Source organism: Microcebus murinus, chromosome 12 (genome assembly GCF_040939455.1).
Source record: "Microcebus murinus isolate Inina chromosome 12, M.murinus_Inina_mat1.0, whole genome shotgun sequence".
In the NCBI taxonomy this organism is placed as follows: Eukaryota; Metazoa; Chordata; class Mammalia; order Primates; family Cheirogaleidae; genus Microcebus; species Microcebus murinus.
The window spans coordinates 16,192,504-16,212,133 of record NC_134115.1 but is presented as its reverse complement, the minus strand read 5'-3'; the positions used below and the strand labels follow the sequence as shown (position 1 = coordinate 16,212,133).

General features: G+C 46.0%; 1 protein-coding gene and 1 non-coding gene across 4 annotated transcripts in view; one reads left to right on the top strand and one right to left on the bottom strand.

Moving 5' to 3' along the window:
• Positions 1-19,630, bottom strand: part of FRMD3 (FERM domain containing 3) — a 255,938-nt gene that overhangs the window by 212,246 nt on the left and 24,062 nt on the right. The gene's annotated exons all lie outside the window — the stretch shown is intronic.
• On the top strand, positions 10,305-10,384 carry LOC142874721 (small nucleolar RNA SNORD74). Its single transcript, XR_012922359.1, has one exon. It is a non-coding gene; the product is annotated as a small nucleolar RNA SNORD74 (small nucleolar RNA).

Below are 19,630 nucleotides of genomic sequence, written 5' to 3'. Positions count from 1 at the left end.
AGAAATGGGGTCTCGCTCTTGCTCAGGCTAGTGTCGAGCTCCTGGCCTGAAGCTATCCTCTGGCCTCAGCCTCCCAGAGTACTAGGATTACAGGCGTGAGCCACAGCACCCGGCCCCAATTATAATAAATATGATTCCTGTTTCCTGCCCTTCAATTCCCCCAACTCTAAAATACACTAATGCCCAGCCCCTCTATTATATTCTACCACCTGGTTTTTTTATCTGATAATTGTGCCTCTCACCACAATCATTACAGGAACTTCCCTGTAGCTTGCTTGTCCCAGAAGGAGGACAGACTGCAAATCTGTCAAGAGCGCTAGGCCGTTTATAGAGACAGAGTCCACCCGAGGATGCGCACCCCAGGGAAGGCTCCCATGGAAAAGCAAACAGGCGTTTTTCCTTGTGCAGTTATACACTCTTCAATGGAATTAACTTTTAATCTACCTATCACGAAAAAGATTTGGAGATGTAGAAAACTTGGATACTAGAAAAACAGAATCCTTTTGTAAAAAAAAAAAAAAAAGAAGAAGAAAAATTTTTAATGAGCTTTCTATAATTTGCAGGCTGATGGACTGATTAAATGGCCTGTGAAAGATCCAGTTTGTTGGTTTCTCTCTCGCTCTCTGTCTCACACACACACACATGCTCACACACACACACACACACATGCTCACACACACACATGCTCACACACACACATGCTCACACACACATGCTCACACACACACATGCTCACACACACACACAATTCCCTGTCATTGCCAGTAGCAGCCATTTGGAAAGCAATCATCACAAAGTGAAAATGTACGGAATATTCCAAATATTTCATTTCAGCATATCCCAAAGTATGTTCTGAGCCCATCATTTGTTTCATGAGATGCTTCATTTTCTAAAAGGTTTCAATGATCAAATGACTTTGACAACCACCACATGGATATTTCACTCTTGGATCATCACAACAAAGACTAGTCTACTGAAGTCTCTGTGAAGTCCTGCAGTTGCAGTCACTGTTGTTCTGTAAGGAGTTTAGCTTATTTAACCCTGAATCTCCCATTAAATCGCTTTTTCTGTGTCCTACCTAGAACACTTCAGGAAATATGGTTATACCACCCTGCACCCTCTTAGCTACCTCAACTACAACATTAGAGTACAGAACCTTGAGATAAAAGGAAAACGTACTCCTTAGTTTGCTGTTCCACTTAGGGTAAGCAACAGGGGATGGTTGCAATAACAAATTGAGTCGTGATCAAGAAAAGATCACAAATGCGATTGGTGACGATATAAAAATGGTGCTTGCTGGGTGTCCTTACTCTCTGGCCGCTCACTCCTCTGTCAGGGGCCGGCCTGCGTAATGAATCCTCAAGGGACGGTGTAAGCGGCACACTGGCCAGCCAGCCCTCTGTCCCTCCCGGAGAGAGAGGCCACACGCAGCACAGGGGCCAGCATGGGCGCTTCCAGGCTGTGATGAGCTGTCAGGGGTCACTTCTCTGGAAGATTCTGCCGCATCAGCAACTCCCCAGCTCTAGCTGACCCTTCCACACAGACCCTTGCAGGGCAGAACAAAGGAAAAGGGAAGGTTAGCCAAGAAAACCACCTCGGAGCGGCCCCTGGTAGGAAAGCGATTATGTGATACTCGGCCACGACCTTGCATTTGGAGCTCTGTCTATTGAACCGCATGTAGTTGCCTGGGAAATTCACCCTACTCAAAGCGTGTTCCGGGAACGTGCATTTGTAGCACCACATTCAGGACAGCAGGTGACTTCGGGGAGGGAGAAAAAGACATGGGAAGGGACAGGTGTCTAGAGGGGGCTTTGGATGGTATTTGTCAATGGGCTCCTCCCCGAACTGGATGGCCGCTCATGATGTTTGATATACTATTATCTCTTCTTGTATGTATTTGTGAAATACATAATATATTTTTTAATTTAAAAATACATATGCGTCACAGCCTGGGCCCCAAGGGAGAAAGTCCCCTAGACAAAAAGGGGAAATGAGGACTTCTGTCATTCCCGTAGGTCAACCCAGGACAATCCAGCCCTGAATTAATTAATGCTCTAACAGCGCACGATTTGATTAAAGCCTCTTCCCACTAGAATCTACAACCGACAGAGCTGAGAGCATTAAGCGAAGAGATTAAAACTACACCGTGGGGACCGGCCGAGACAGAAGCACTTCATGGAGGGGAGATGATAAAGCTCTTGCAGCTCATCCACGAAGAAATCTCATTCACAGCGTAAATGTTATTAATTTTTTTTTTTTTTTTGAGACAGAGTCTCGCTTTGTTGCCCAGGCTAGAGTGAGTGCCGTGGCGTCAGCCTAGCTCACAGCAACCTCAAACTCCTGGGCTCAAGCAATCCTCCTGCCTCAGCCTCCCGAGTAGCTGAGACTACAGGCATGCGCCACCATGCCCGGCTAATTTTTTCTATATATGTTAGTTTGCCAATTAATTTCTTTCTATTTATAGTAGAGACAGGGTCTCGCTCTTACTCAGGCTGGTTTCGAACTTCTGACCTCGAGCAATCTGCCCACCTTGGCCTCCCAGAGTGTTAGGATTACAGGCGTGAGCCATGGCCCCCGGCCATTAATTATTTTTAAAAGAAAAAAAAATCTCCTCTCATGGGGCTATGAGACATTGCATGGGCTTCAGGGTTTTGCTCCCCAAAGCTGGATCCTGGGCTGCAAGGTAACACACTGCATCACCATGGCCGGAGCAGCCAGCAGGAAGGGCCCCTTCCCGCCTGCCCTCCTTGCCAGCCCTGCTCCTCCAGGGCAGCGGGACTGCCCCCCTTTCTTTCTTCTTAGTTGCTGCTGCTTATCCACCTAACCCTGTCTGGCCACCGGGGCCTCTGGGGGAGCAGGCACCCCAACTCTCAGCACTAATGCATTCCTTGGAGGGTTCTGCCAGGGTCTCCCCTCTACTCAGTTCCAAGATGCAGCCGGGTAGCCACCTCGCCCACCACCTCCTCAGCCCCCACGACCCATACCTCTCGGGAGTCCCCTGGCTTCGCAGGCAGCCCTCCAGGTGGAGTGCGGCAGCTCCGCTCCAGCGCAGCAACCTTCCAAGGCACTGGGCGGGTGGACGAGAAATTTGCAGAGCTTGCCTCCCAGCGGCTTCCTCTGCACCCTCTTCCACTCCCTTCTCCTCGATTCAGGGAGCACAGAGGTGGGACAGCCATTCCAGCGACTAAGAGACATCCTACAGGAAAATGGAACTCCAGTGTCCCTTCCTGCAGATGCCCCAGCTTTGCAAGTGATCCTTCTAGAACCCCTGCCTTGGCTTAGGAGAAGAACCTGCCCCCTCTCCCTCTCTCCATGAACACAGCCCTCCCCCAAAAGCTGCCGCCCTCACACACACACCCCTGCCCACCCTTCTTCCAGTCACTTCCTTGCAGCCCCAGGAGCTGGCGGGGAGGAGGGAGCACTGGGGCATGTTGCGGGGGCACTTTTCAGAGCTGGTGCTTTTCAGTAAGGCCAGTTGGTGGCTGGCCCCAACCGCTGGCACCTCCCCAAGCTTAAGAAGCGAGGAGGTCAACGTCTTTTATCACCGGCTTTGTGCCCTAGCCCCAAGTCCGGGACAACACGGTGGAATCCCACTGGCCATGTTGTTACCCAGAGAAATAGGTGAGTTGTACAATCCTCTCATCCCTGCCATCTTCAACTCTCCGGCTAGCCTGGTGCTCCCCAAAATGTGTCCCATGGAACACGGATCCTACAGCTGATATGTATGGGAGAGACCCAGTGGCCAAATGCTGTGGGGAGATTCTGAGTTTAATATAGTTAAGTAGTTGATAATGGAAAAGGTCGCTTTGTTTGTTTGTTTTGACTTCAAGCCTTCTCAGAGCCTTTAAGACGTTGATGAAACTTGCGAATTTACAAGAGAGGACATAAAGGGCAGCGGTTCTCAAGCTTACCATTCATAGAACACCTATAAACCTCCCAAGGAACAGACTTTGGGAAACGTAGGTCTTAATCCTATCAAGGAAAATCCCGCAAGGAAGTGACTGGAAGAAGGGTGGGCAGGGGTGCATGGGTGAGGGCAGCAGCTTTCCGGGGAGGGCAGTGTTGGTGGAGAGAGGGAGGGGTGGCAGGTTCTTCTCTTCTCCAAAGTCAAAGGCGGGGTCACTTGTAAGGATCCAATCACGCCCTGCTCAAGCTGCTCCCTTCCAGGAATCTTCAGGAATGCCGGCAGCCCAGCCTTCCCACTGCCGCCCGTCCAGGCTATTTTCCCAGCCTGCCTTGCGGAAGAGCCCGTGTGACAGCAGTGCCCATGATGACATGAGCGTGGAAGTCAGCTGGGGGGGCGGGGGGAGTCTGGGAAAGTCTGCAGCCTCCCCACCTCGTCCTGCCTCCCCGTTAACATCTAACAGTGGAAACTGGACAAGGGAAATGTGTTTAGTCATTCTCAATTCTCTACAGAGACTGTGGCATAGTGCTTTTCAATTATTTACATTAACGAGACGGAGCAAATGATTCTAAAATAGTGGATATTCAGAAAATCACATAAAATTTTTCCACATGTATTTTTCTTCTAACATTAGAATGAGAATGTGCATAATATCCTTGGAATTCATGCCCATTTGATTTTTTTATTTTTTTATTTTTTTGAGACAGAGTCTCACTCTGTGGCCTGGGCCAGAGTGCTGTGGCATCAGCCTAGCTCACAGCAAACTCAGACTCCTGGGCTCAAGCGATCCTCCTGCCTCAGCCTCCCGAGTAGCTGGGACTACAGGCATGTGCCACCATGCCCGGCTAATTTATTTTTTTCTATATATTTTTAGCTGTCCATGTGATTTCTTTCTATTTTTAGTAGAGATGGGGTCTCGCTCCTGCTCAGGCTGGTCTCGAACTCCTGAGCTCAAACGATCCACCCGCCTCAGCCTCCCAGAGTGCTAGGATTACAGGCGTGAGTGAATTTTTTTTTTAATCAAAAGATGTGATTCATGAAAATCTAGGATGCTTCCCCAGCTGGCTCCTTGCCATACTCTTCCCTGGAAATCTACCCATTCTGAGGGTGGATTTTCTCAGATCTTTGCAGACTTTGCTTTTTTAAAAATTATTTTCTTTATAATAGTAACACATGTTCCTCCTGAAATTTTTTTTTAAATATTTAACATCTCTTAAAATTGTGATCTATTTATATGGGTCATTTGTCTACGCATTTATGTGATGGATGTGGGCGTGTATATTTGTATACGACCTTTTGCAAAATTGTGTCATTCTATACACACAGTTGTACATCCTACTTTTGTTTTTTTATTTAAAAAATCATAACCATTTCCAATGTCATCAATTTTTCTTAGAAAATAGGTTTCACCACTTGCACAATATTCCACTATATGGACATTTCATGATTTATCGAACCGTTTTCCCATTGTTTCCAATTGTCTGCTGATATAAATTATGCTGCAAAACATCTCCCTACATTAATCTTTGTCTTTATCACGCTGTCCTTATGTGGGCCCAGGCAAGGGGAGCAGAGACGAGGGAGAAGTAGGCAAGGAAACTGGGAGGCAGAGAACGGGGCCGGAGGAGACCCAGACAGTGGGGAGGGGCCTGGAAGCCGAGTGAGAGCAAGTGACCAGAAGGACAGAGTGGCCATCTGTGTCCAAAAGTGCCCTTGGGTCGGTAAGAGGAGATCCAAGAACTGGCCACCACACTGAGTAAGTGGAAGTCGTTGGTGGCCTCGGTAAGAGGACAGAAGGCTGACGGGGGTAGGCTAACAAAACATGGGAGAAGGGAAATCATCTTCCAAGAAATTTGGTTATAATCAGCAGGAACTGAGGGAGCAATGGGGCCAAGGGAGGGTGTTAGAATGATGGAAAATACAAGAAAATAAAAAAGATGTAGCTATCAGGTAAGCTGGAATTATTACATGCTGTTTCAAATTGCCAAAAATATCAACAAAGCGCACATTTAAATTTGCCTCCGTGTTTGACAGATGGAATAAAGTATAAGTCTGTTTAGTCTCTTCAAAAATAAATAAATAAATTTGCCTCCCAGAACCTTCCACAGAACATGGAAAATGTGCCATGTCTGGACATAGATGTGTATGTACTTAGTGATTGTACGGTGAGCATCTTATCTGAAACAAAAATCGTGGTAAACGGATGAGGTACTTACTAAAAAAGAACAAAAATAAAATCCTAGGCTATTTGAAACAGTAATTTGAAACATAAATAAACATAGTGATGGGTACATCCAGCTAAAGGCAGGGGCTAACAAATGAATAATGCACAAATCCCAGCTCCAATGACCATAGATTATTAAGTCTGGATATTCATTACCATTATCAAAAATGTTCTGCTTCGATTAAGGGTAATGATTGCTGTAAATGCTTGAATTTTGGCAGGCAGGTTTGCCTGTCTCAAGCTTGCCTGGCACAGTTCAGTCAACAGATTCATAAACTGGTACTTTATAAGCAGGAGACCTTCTTACACTGGCATAATGAATTATTTTACACCACCTCCTCAAACACAATGCCTGCTCCACAATGAGGACATAAAATTATCATAAGTGATATACACAAGCATTTTTTGATGGTAAAACCATGATTTCGCAGCATAATATTGCCAATTAAAATAAGTTGCCTTATGTAATTGAAAAATAGTATTAAATAATTGTATGAATAGTATGTGACCACGGCAAAAATTGTCAAAATGGTAGAGCGATGACTGAAGTTTGGGAAGCCGATGAGATGCAACCCTAGGTCACCAACCGTTCTTTATTAAGGACATTAGCTGGTGTTTTGTCATTAACCTTACTCATGTGACAAGAATCCTACTCCCCCTTGCTAAATCAACTTGGTTACCTTAAAGTAAGATAAAGTTCCCAAACTATTTCCATGTTAAGAATCACCACGGAGTCTTGTTAAAATACACATTCCTAGACACCATCTCAGATCCACTGAAAACAGGTAATCTGCATTTTTGACAAATGCCCTGGGGTTTTTCTATATCCCAAGAGATTTCTATATGCCAAGAGAAACTTGGGATATAATAATAGAAAACACATCTATGCAAGTTCCCTTTGACAGCAGGAAAAAATGATAGGTGAGGAGAGAGGAGACTCAGGAAAAATTGGGTGGTTTCACCATGTTTGCCACTTTAAGTCTGGTTATTATGAATGAAGACTGTGTTTTCTCACGGCCCAAAGTACAAGGGTTTTACAAAACTAAAAATAAACAAAACAAATCCATGTGTTTATAAAATGTCATAGTAATGCCTAAGTTCAGTACATGCTTGAGGGAATCCGTTTGTATTTCAGTCCACATCCCAAAAAGATATAAACTAAAATTTGTCCAGGTGGATAATGAAATTACTGCCATAACTTTTTATTTATGAGCCCCCATGCCCAGAGGAACTCAAGGTGCATTAGCATTGTACAAGCAAATGTTAGAAATTAAATAGAAGTGAAAAATAGGACATGTGGTTAAATTCCAACATGGGACTAAAGCCTAGAAATAAAACATTTTGCACAACCTCCCAAATTATACCTAAGCGACTGAAAAGAAAGAGCTTACAATCCCATAAGCATTCTAAAGTGTTTAGATTTCTTTAAGTGCCAAGGATTTGGTATGGAAAAGACGTTTACTACTTACCAAATATCCACAGGGCCCCCTGCATTTCCCAGCCCCCCTGCAGTTGGCAGGGCCACGTGTCAAGTACAACTAAAAGGGTGTGGGCAGAAGAGATCGTGTCATTTCTGGGTCTAAACACTTACGAGCTGGCGTGCAACCCTCCACTTTCTCTGTTTCTCTCCTGCAGGGATCTTGGTGGCTTCGACAATGAAGACACAAAATAGAAATAGCCAGGACAGCCGAGTGACAGCCTGTAGGACAACTGCCCTCAAGAGTGGCCCAGCTGCATCAGATGAGCCTGCGGGTGTTAAGACCCTGAGACTTCAGGATGAACTTGTTGCAATAGCATAACCGTCCTGACTAAGACACTTGGCAGACTAATGCAATTCTCTGGTTTCCAAATCAGAATTCTCCAGAGCAAAAGGGGATTCATTCAATGGCTGTGCCCAGGTCACATTCACCCCTGCAACTAGATATCTTGGCGGAGTACTCTCCATGGTCCTCATCGTACCTGGAAACCGGAGCAAAGGATTCTTCCCTCCTTTGTCCTGGGTGATAGAGCTCACCATTGTAAAGACTGGGTTTTCACATCCCTTAAACCCCCTGGGCACTACTTATAAACTTCTCAATAACTAACTATAAGACACAGAAAATCAAATCAAGAAACATGTTTAAGTAATCAATCTCAAATTCCATGATGAAAGATAATAGAACAAAAGGTTTTCGAATTTAATCTAGTTCCACCTCCCATAAAATCTCTCTCATTCTGCCAAAAGAAAGATCGAGCACTCAATAAATAGCTCATGTGCTCACCTACATTTCTTAGCCACTAGCTACATGAGGCTATTTGAATTAATAGAAACTAAATAAAATGAAAAAATGTAGTCCCTCGGTTGCCAGGTTTCAAATGTTCAAGAAACATGTATGGCTGGTGGCCACCATACTGGACAGCTCAGAATATTTCCACCATCGTAGGAAGTTTTATTGGCCAGCTCTGTCCGAGAACATATTTTCATCATCTACCCTCAAAACCACTCCCACCTGCAAAAAATATATATAATCAAAGAAAAAACAATGTACTGACCAAGCAAAAGAGCTCTTAGATAAGACTCCCAGCCCCCTCCCCCAACTAACATTATCACCAATATTAATGGGATAAAACTGAGGAAAGCAAGAGGAGGGAGAAATGTCTGGGAGAGAAAGAAGGGCTTTACCCTAAGATCTATCACATTAGTTCTTCAGCCTTTTGAGAGAAGACATGATGTGAAAAATAAGTCTGTTACCTCTAACATGGCAACATCCTTGTATTGGGTCTTTGGTTTTTGTCACCAAAATGCAAAAAAATCTTCCTGAAACAGGAAAAGCTGGTGAAGCTGGTGATCACTACTGCTGCTGACACTGACCTACCTGTCAGGCACCCAAGCAACCCCGACTCAGAAGATGCCGTGGGGTTGTCTAAGTAAACAAAGGTTCTGGGTGAAGCACTGCCCATAATGACACGAGACTACACCGATAGCAAGATGTTCCCCCCCTCAGGGCCGGTCAGCTGCAAACTCACCACACTGACAATAAGATGAAAATTCCGACAGGGCTAGTTCTTTAAAACTGAGAAACTGTGATGGAAATGCTGTAGAAAAGAAAACTCTACCTGAGCAAGAGGCTGATGAGGAGCCTCAAAAGCTTTCACCATTTCTGTCTCTTGGCTGAAAACAAGTAACTTAACGAGTAAAAATGATGATGAAGATAAGTATTTCTGAAACATGGACCCAGAGCAGAATGCATTAGTATTTCTCAGCTTCCACTCCTGCCTACCCATGCAGTGCATTTATGATGTTCAAGTGCCTTGGTTGCCTTTAAAAATTATCCTACAGTACAAAAAAATGTATCCTACGAGGAGATACTGCTATACACCAATTTGGCTAAAATCCAGAACACTGACATCACCAAATGCTGGTTAGAATACGGAGCAAACTGCACTCTCGTTCATTACTGATAGGAATGCAGAATGGCTTGGCAGTTTCTTACCAAGCTAAACACATCTTGCCATATGATCCGGCAATAGTGCTCCTTGGTGCTTACCCAATGAATTGAAAACGTATGTGCACATAAGTGAATGTTTATAAAAGCTTTATTTGTAATTGTTAAAACTTGGAGGCAACGAAGATGTCCTTCAATGGGTAAATGGTCACGCAAACTGTAGTACATGCAAACAAAGTAATATTATTCAGCAATAAAAAGAAATGAGCTATCAAGCCACAAAAAGCATGGAGAGAATTTAAATGCATAAAGCTAGGTGAAAGAAGCCAATCTGAAAAGGCGAGTCTAATTATATGACATTCTAGAAAAGGCAAAACTATGGAGACAATACAAAGATCAAGGGTTTCCAGGGGCTAGTGAGGAGGAAGGGAAGGATGAATAAGCGAGAGTGCAAGGGATTTTAAGGGCAGGAAAACTTATTTTGTGCGACATTGTAATTGCGGATACATGACCTTATGCATTTGTCAAAAACCATAGACGTGTACAACACCAAGAGTGAACCCTAATGTAAACCATAAACTTTAGTTCATAATGTATCAACAATGGTTCATCAATTCTAACAAATATCCCACATTAATGCAAGATGTTAATAACAGGGAAGAGTTGGGGAGGGTGGAGGAGGGAGTAGGTGGGAACTCTATGCTTTCTGTACAATTTTTCTGCATACTTAAAACTGCCCTAAAAAATAAAGTCTATGAGCTTCTGATGAAGCCTACATTTGTAGGGACATATGAGAGTGCTGATGAATGCCAACCCCTGTGATGGGAAAAAAATAAAATAAAGTTTACTAATTTGTTAAAAATCATCCTGAATATCTATTTCCTACTCTGGCATATTCAGGGCTGTCAGCCTGCATACAGTGCATGGGCAGCGTGTGTACGCACATACACACACACAATGTCAATATCAGTGTATGGCCATGCTTTGAGAACCTTTGGTAGACTTGTTGGAGGTAATGCCCCTCTATCTCTTATAGAGGTTTTCTCCTCCATCTCTACTACTGTCATCTAAACACAGGACCTCCCAAGGCATGTTTGCTGAATGACAGAGTCAATTAGTAATGCATTTTGCTAAAAAGGTTGCAGGATTCAGCCATTCTTTGTACTTTAATAACATGCAACTATCTAGAGATGGCAAAATATGAGTTTGGAGGCAAGGAAAAGAGTGGAAAATAGGAATTAGCTTCTCTCTAGCACTTTATAACCTGCAGTTCAATGCTTTATAATCACCTGCCAGTTAATTTTTAGGCACACTATTGGGAGAGATAACAGATAAAGAATTAAGTAAAATTCCCCACCTAGAATGATTAGTTCTATCTTAAAAATTAACTTGCATAATATGTGTGAAATATATTATGTCCAAATCAAATGTGTCAAAAACAAACTAATATAGTTATTCTGATATTTATCAAACATTACAATACAGTAAGCAATTGTTTTCTACAATTGATTTTCTACAGAACTTTGTGATATAACTGGAGATTTTTCTTTGAAAATCCTATTCCAAAAAAAACTGTACTTCTTTACAATCCACAGGAATCTGTAAACATCTGTTGGGAGGAGGAAAGATAAATGTTACGGGGATGAGATAATACCTCTTCTTATACATATAAGGTTCCCCATTAATTTTTCAGAGAGTAGAGCTACATCCTGAAATTTTTATAAACGTGGAATGTTCTTTCACGGGGGCATTATAATACATTCAGGCGGAGCTGAGCAACTAAGCCAAGGATATACTTGTAATTTCTTACAGATATAATTACCTACATTTTTCCATAGAAAAATGATACAATGTGTCAACAATTACATTATACAAAACTATGCATTTTACACTGAGCGGTAATGCTAGACTACTGCTGCAGATACCCACCATGAAAACCCGTATTTGCTGCCTGTAGGTAATAAGGCGATTGCTGTGTAGCACACAGAAAGGCGGCCACTCTCCTGTTTGTGCTGGGGAGGAGTTTCTTCTTATTGCTAGCAGGGCTTCATTTCCATCCCTGCAGCCAGTGCCTGCATTGAGAAATGCATCCGATTAAGTGACTCCATGCACTTGAGTGGAGAAGGAAAAGGAAAACCAACTCTCGGTTTAATGCCCTTTCTTCTCTGTAATGAATTTACCTCCTCCTTTCCGCTGCAGCTCTAAATGAGGTACAATTTCAGTCAAGCACCAAAAATGTGTTACTTATGGAAGCAACTTCTCTCTCAAGGAATCATTAACGTGCTTTATTTACCTGTGTATGTACCTCGTTCTGGAACAGATTTAATGTGGAAAGCATTCGCTGTTTCTGCGTGGGGACCTGGGATGGGCCACAAACCTGGGCAATGTCAATCAGGGAGAATATGCAAACACCTAAGCACGGGCCACTTAGACTTTAGTTCCAGTCGATAAATATTTATTGGTCCCCAGTGTGTACCAGGCAGTGTGCTAGGCGCTGGGGACACCGTGGCGAGTGCAAGAGAGAAGAAGGTCCTGCCCCTGACGGAGCCTGCGTTCCAAAGGTGCATTCCAGGATCAGGGTGCAGTTGACGCGCCAGGAGCCTGGCAGAGCTGGAGTCTAGTTTGTAGAAGAGACATGCTGAGGCTTGATACCGGCCTCTAAATATCTGAATAACCACTTTCTAGAAAAGAAAAGTGGCATTCGGTGTGGCTATAGGCCATAAATGGGTATGCTGGGTGAAAGTCAGAAGGAAACCGATATGGGCCCAAGAGAAGGAAGAATTTTTTTTTATGAAACAGGCCTGCCAAAGAATGGGAAGGGGTCGCAGGAGGCGTCCAGAAGAGGTGGGCAGACGCATCGGGTACAGTGCCAGGAGGCTGGCTGTGACAGGGAGAAGGGGACGCATGGGGATGGTAGGGGCTACCTCCAACTTTATGATCCGGGAGACTTTACATCAAACCACAGAAATGTCTTGAACATCTCGGCTCCCATAATTTCAGCTTTAATGAGACCTTTTGATGATCATATAATGATATAACAGGCCATCGCTTCCTTGGTCCCCTGCCATTTGGAGTCAGGCAGAAACACTAAACCCTGATTTCTGATGGCTACGCCGGGTTCTGATGCACCAAGTGGCTGCAAAATGCCAACTGCCTCTCTGAGAAAGGAGGACCTCAGGTCCTGGAAATAAAAGCACACTGTAGTAATCACCAAAGTCAACCAGTCACGAGGACAAGGATGGGTCTGTAAATACTACTGACTGTGGGGCTGGCACAATTTCCAAAATGGGTCTCCTAATGGTGTCCTGCCCTACCCCAAGCACAAATGCAATGACACAGCACTGCCATGGTTACGCCGTTACAGGCACAGTTACTATGCCATGCTACAGGGCAAAAGTGACTGTCAGGGAGGGGATCACCCTGGACTTTCGAGGTGGGACAAATACAACACAGCTGTTAAAAGCAGAGCACGTTCTCCGGCCGGCGGCAGGCGAGAGATGCAAAGCCGCTGCCTTGAAGCCGGACGGGGCCACATAACGGGGAATGCAGTGACCTCCAGAAGCTGGAGGTGAATCCTGGCCGACGGCCAGCGAGAAAATGGAGACTTCAGGTCTACAACTACAAAGACCTGGATTCTGCCACCAACCGGAATGACCTTGGAAACAGATTCTTCCCCTGAGCCTCCGGATAAAAGCCCAGGCGGGCCGACGCCTGAGTGCTGCCCAGGGACACGCTGAACACAGAGCCCAGCCAAGCCCGCCCGGACTTCCGGCCTACAGAGCTCATCGGCGGGTGTCTTTTTCAGGCCGGTAAGTGCGAGGTCATTTGTTGTGCAGCAGGGGACAACCAAGGTGGACTCCGAATGGCAGTGATGAAGCCCTGTAAATTGGACGTAACGATGGGAATGGCCAGTGGCCCAGGACCATGCCTCCACCAGCTAAGCAGACCAGCCGAGTCCCGATCCAGAGAAGCTGGAGTAGGAATCACGGGCAGGAAGGAAAGGGGAGAGGACAGCTTCTGGAGGCCCTGTGTAGCGAACACCAGCTGAAACTCTCCTGTCCCTTGGGCAAGGGGCTGCCCTGGTGGGCGGTGAAGGAGGACGCACTCGGGGTGGGTGTGTGCTGAGTGCTGCCGACACTGCCCCCACCATCACGCCCTGGTGGTGGCGCTCAGACAGCAAGAGAGGCTGGGGCTTAGGAAGAGGGGTTGGTCCTGGCGAGCTCCCTCTCCAAGGCCAAACCAGTGTTGATCTCCTGAGCTTGAGATTCACCCACAAGGAGAGCACTCCCAATGACCAGTGGACATTCTGGTGGCCTTGGGCATTCTAAAACTTCTCACCACCCCAGTGCACCTCTCTTCCCTCCTACAGCTCTCCCTGCATTTGCTCCTGTCTCTGCAGGGTCTATTCTCAACATAGCGAGCGAGTGATCCTCTTTGAAACATAGATATGACTGTGTCATTCTCACCAAAACCTTCCAAAGTGCTTCAGGTGGCCTGTGGGACCCCCAGGGCTGTCCACCACCCCCTCTCTGGTCTTCTCCTCCTCCTTCATGCTCCTCACACTCACCATGCCCCCTTCTGCCTCCTGACCTTGGCACCTGTGCTCTTTCTAGAATGCTTTTCTCCCAGACACCCACTCAGTGCTCTTTCCCACCTCCTTGAGGCCTCTGCTCATGTGTCATCTTACCAGAGAAATCTTCCCAGCCCAGACTATGAAGAACAGTCCCTCTTCCCTACCTCTTCTCTCTCTAATCCCCCTTGCCCAACTTTGTTTTTCTACGTAGACTCCATCACCACCTGCCATGACTTGTATGTATATGAGTGTTTGCTTATTCTCAGCCTCTCTGGGAGCCCCATAAGTTTGTGTTGTTCAGCTCTGTATCCAAGACCCTGTCACCATACCCTGCACAGTTAATGAATGAATGAATGATGGGCAATTTCTGGGAGATGTTTGGTGCTTGGATTGGGTCAGCTAGAGTGAAACAAAAAGCAATGTTGGGTTCAGGGTGCTCCAGGATAGCAGGACATCAGAGTTGCTGCAGGAAGCTAAAGACATATTTCTTTATTCACTCTTTTGACAATTTCCACACATCTCCTCTGTGCCAGGCATGAGAATTGCTTCCACTCAGAAAAAGGAGAGCACCCCTCCTACAATGATGCACCATGAAAGGGTTATTTGGCAATGAATCTCATAGAAGTGATGGAATATTCTAGAAATATCCACTCTATTGGGAAATACTATAAAATACAGCATAAATGTGAGAATAGGTGAGAAAGCTCAGAAATGCTAGCTTGAAAGGCTGCCTTCTGTCTTGTTTTTTCCAGTCTACTAATTTTCTCAGTTTATCTACTTGTTTGTCTTCTTTGGGCTCCTCAATTTAGAACAAATCCACAAAGGGGAACGTCCCCTTCCAGGCAGATTGGAAAGTGCTCAAGAAGGACAATGAAGGCTTAAACCCAGTGGGTGACCCAGGAGAGCTCCAAGCTTAGCCTAGTGCTGAGGCCACCAGATCGGCACCAGGGCTATTTTGTTTACTAAGAAAATGACGTACAGCTGGGGGTGAGGCCCTGAACACGGGCAATAGGGCAGGTGGCCTGAGAGAGACAGGAGAAACGGGAGAGCCACCAAGGTCCTTCTAACGAAGAGATCAGATTTCTGCCTCATGACTCTACAGCTGCGAATCGCACCTGGTCTGCAGGTTCAGCACAATAGCTGTGTGTGCACAAAGGTCAGCTTCAAAATCACCAAAACATCACCTGCTGGCGGTGCTGCCTGCGCCCTTCCTGAAGAACATTCACCAATGCCACCTTCCCTTCTCTAAGTAGATTCCACCTTGAGCCGCCTAGGGGGCGAGGGGAAAGTATTGTGGCCTTAGCTTAGTTTTCCCGCATGGCCAGTTGACAGATGGAGGGAGTGAAGGTTCTCCACGATCCCACAGACCTTGGCTGTGGAGGAGCTTGGGAGAACCCAGAGGACCATCCACCTGGGAGCCTCCCCCTGGAACAGACAGGCATCTGCTAGAGGAATGGGACGGGGAAGATGGAGCCCCCAACGACAACCTGTGCAAACCACACCAGCTCAGGTGCATGCCCCTGCACAGCTGGGCCTGCGGGCAGCTGCAGCCCTGGTCGGCCCTGAACTCCTGAGCTTCAGTAGGAAGACTCAGTACCCTCCTCCCTGGAGGAGTCAGTTGTTCTCAGACGTTTGCAGCTATTTTCCAAAAATTCCAAAAACCTCTAAATATGGCTGGCTTTGTATATTGAAGTGTATATTACTTTTTAAAAAAAAAAAATTAAAGCCAGCAAAGCAATATGTAATGGCCCAAACTGGAAACAATTTAAATATTTATCAACAACTTTAAAGAAAAAACTTAAATGATGGAATTCAGTCATACGTTGCTTATCAACGGGGATAAGCTCTGAAATGCATCAGTAGGCAATTTCATTGTTATGCAAACATCACAGAGTGTCCACGAACCTAGATAGCATAGCCTATTGCTCCTAGAATGGAGACCTGTACAGCATATGACTGTAGCAAACACTGCAGGCAGCTGTAACACAATGGTAAACATTTGTATATCTGAATGTCTAAAAAGGTACTGTCAAAATATGATATAAAAGCTAGAAAATGGTATGCCCATGAGGGCGCTTGTTGGGCGCGGTGGCAGCGCCATTAGAATATGGCGCTGATATCCGGTGCCTCGCCCTTGCTTCTCCCGCTGGTAAACAAGCTCTGCGCCTGTGTGTCGAATGTAACCAATGATATGAGTTTCCTGCTTTGCAGTGTATATAAGAAACTGCCCGTCCCCTTTTATGGGTGCATCCTCAAGCCTCTCCAGGAAAGGTGATTGGCCACTATCCTACCTGTGTGGCCGAGATAGCATTAAAGGGTATTAATTTGGCTGTTTCTCATTTCGGACGCTTTCCTGATAGCCTGATTTGTCCATACACTGCCAATCAAGTCCATGTCCTATGTGCCACCCTTGATGCGTGGGCTATATTAAGGTGCACTTTCCCAGAAAACATTGACAACCATTATCCCAAACATGCCTTGTTGCAGTTTGCAATGAGAAACGAGCTTATTTTCCCAAGAGTAACTTCGCTACAACCTTTGGTTGGAGCCTTGGATGTGTATACCGATGGCTCTAAGACAGGTATTGGGAGCTATGTCATCCAGGACAAGGTGTATACTAAACAGTTTAACTATTCTTCTCCTCAGCTAGTAGAGTGTGCCATAGTCGGTCTGGTTCTCAGTACTATCACTGAACCTATCAACATCATCTCAGACTCCTTTTATGTGGTCAACGCAGTTAAACAGTTAGAGAACTCCTTTCACATTCTTGCCAAAAGTACAGTCTTTTCTGTATTTACAGAAATTAGGAATACTATTCTAAACAGGAAAAACCCATTTTCTATTCAGCACATCAGAGCCCACTCTCTGCTACCAGGACCCATGGCGTCAAAGAACAACTTGGCAGACCGCGCCACTCGGGCCCTCTGGGTGGCAGACTCGCTTGCTGCAGCAGCTGAGTTTCACAAGTTGTATCACGTGCCAGCCGAAACTCTGCGCCTCAAGTTCAACATCTCTCGCGCTGAGTCTCGTGACATAGTTCTGCAGTGCGCACCTTGCGCTCCCTTTCGTTCTGTTACTCACACTGGGGTTAACCCCCGAGGGTTGCGCCCACTGCAACTTTGGCAGATGGATGTCACCCACATTCCTTCATTTGGCAAATTACAGTATGTGCACGTTTCTATTGATACCTGCTCAGGTGTCCTTCATGCTACTCCTCTGCCTGGGGAAAAGGCCAGTCATGTGATTACCCACTGCCTAGAGGCTTGGGCAGCCTGGGGTAAGCCCCAGATTGTTAAAACTGATAATGGCCCAGCCTATGCTTCCAAAGCTTTTCAACAATTTTGCACTCGCTTGGGTGTGGAGCACCGCACCGGTCTTCCCTACAACCCTCAAGCGCAAGGCATTGTGGAACGTGCTCACAGCACACTCAAAATGTATCTACAAAAACAAAAAGGGGGAGTTACCCTACCGGTAATGACACCAAAAGGACGCCTTTCCCTTGCTCTCTTTACTTTAAATTTTTTGAATCTAGACGCCGGAGGGCGCTCCGCCGCTGACAGGCATGTTGCACCTGGACAGCCTAAAAAGTTGCTGGTAAAGTGGAAGGATGTGTTGTCTAACCAGTGGAAAGACCCGGATCCGGTAGTGGCCAGATCCAGGGGATCTGTTTGTGTTTTCCCACAGGACCAAGAGAACCCTGTTTGGGTACCAGCCCGGCTGACCAGACTAGTCCGCCCAGATCCCAGCGACGATGGGCATGTGGTGGCTGAGCCTGATGATGGGCCTGATGATGTCGGGGACCGAGGCGGAGCCCAGAATGCTACACGACACTCCTCTGCATTTGTGGCGCGCTTACCTCGGTTCATCCCTGTTCCAGTTGAAGCGCCCTCATCGATGACGCTGTTCCGACATCGCCGTGACTTTGGTATAACAGCGGCCATAGTGACTGCCATAGGCATTGCTGTTGCTAGCGCTACAGCCGCCACTGTTGCACTGACGTCTACAGTTCAGACTGCACAGGCTGTGAACGACCTGTCTGCGGGAGTGGCCACCGCCTTGGCGACTCAAATGAATGTCAACTCGGAACTTAAAGGAGGGATCCTGATCCTTAATCAAAGGATAGACTTAGTCCAAGAACAAGTGGACTCGTTACTGCAGCTTGTGCAGCTGGGGTGCGAGCAGCGATGGCCCGGTTTATGCGTCACTTCCATCCCCTATCATAATTTGTCCCATGCAGCAAACTTGTCTCGCCGACTGTCCCATTACCTAATGTCTAATTGGTCTCATGGATTTGAGGGACTGTTACTTGAGTTACAGCAGTCCATTATTCATATTAATTCTACACGGGTTGATCTTGCTGTTGCTGAAGGTTTAACTAGCTGAATTTCACAGGCTGCCAATCATCTTAAGGAATGGGCTGGTATGGGCGCCTTGGCAGGTCTCCTTGCGCTTGTTGCCATATTAGGGCTCACGTGCATTGTCAGAATGGCGCGTCAAAATCAACGTAATCAGATTTTGATGATTCAGGCTTTTGCTGCGTTAGAGCTTGGGCAAAACCCACAGGTTTGGCTAAACATGTTGAACTAGGGCGCTGTTATCGCCCCAGCAGCCCCCCGAGTTGGCTGTAAGGTTACTCCATGACGGGAATGCATGGGGCCCCATCATTGAGCGTCGTAGATTTGAGCCATGATGGGGAAGCAACCCATGTAGCCTAAGACAGAGGCCTTACCCATTTTGTTTGCCTGGCAGTCAGCCTTTGCACGCCTCCGAGTTCTGCTCATTGCACGAGGCAAGGTGACAGCTGTTGGCTGTGAGGCTCTGCAGCCTTGATCGCTCTGTCGAAGGACGGGGCTGAGCGGCTGCTCAGTGCTCATTTATTAAATAAAACAGGGGGAGCTGTTGGGCGCGGTGGCAGCGCCATTAGAATATGGCGCTGATATCCGGTGCCTCGCCCTTGCTTCTCCCGCTGGTAAACAAGCTCTGCGCCTGTGTGTCGAATGTAACCAATGATATGAGTTTCCTGCTTTGCAGTGTATATAAGAAACTGCCCTTCCCCTTTTCTGGGTCTTCCGCAAAATGTAGCCTAAGAAATCCCCCAATAAAGCACTGTCAGAAGGACTCCTGTTGCCGCGTCTTCCTTGCTGGCGAGGCGGGCGCGACAGGCGCTTACCTGAATGGAGCTTGCAGGACTGGAAGTTGTTCTGGGTGAGTCAGTGAGTGAGTGGTGAGTGAATGTGAAGGCCAGGACATTACTGTGCATTCCTGTAGACTTTATAAACACTGTATGTACGTTTAGGCTACACTAAATTTATTTTTAAATTTTTTTCTTTATTCAATAATAAATTAACCTTAGCTTACTGTAATGTTTTTACTTTATAAACATTCTAGGTTTTTCTTGTTTTTTAGTTTTTTCACTCTTTTGTAATAACACTTAGCTTAAAACCCAAACCATTGTACAGCTGTACAAAAATATTTTCTTTCTCTATATCTGTAGTCTATAAGCT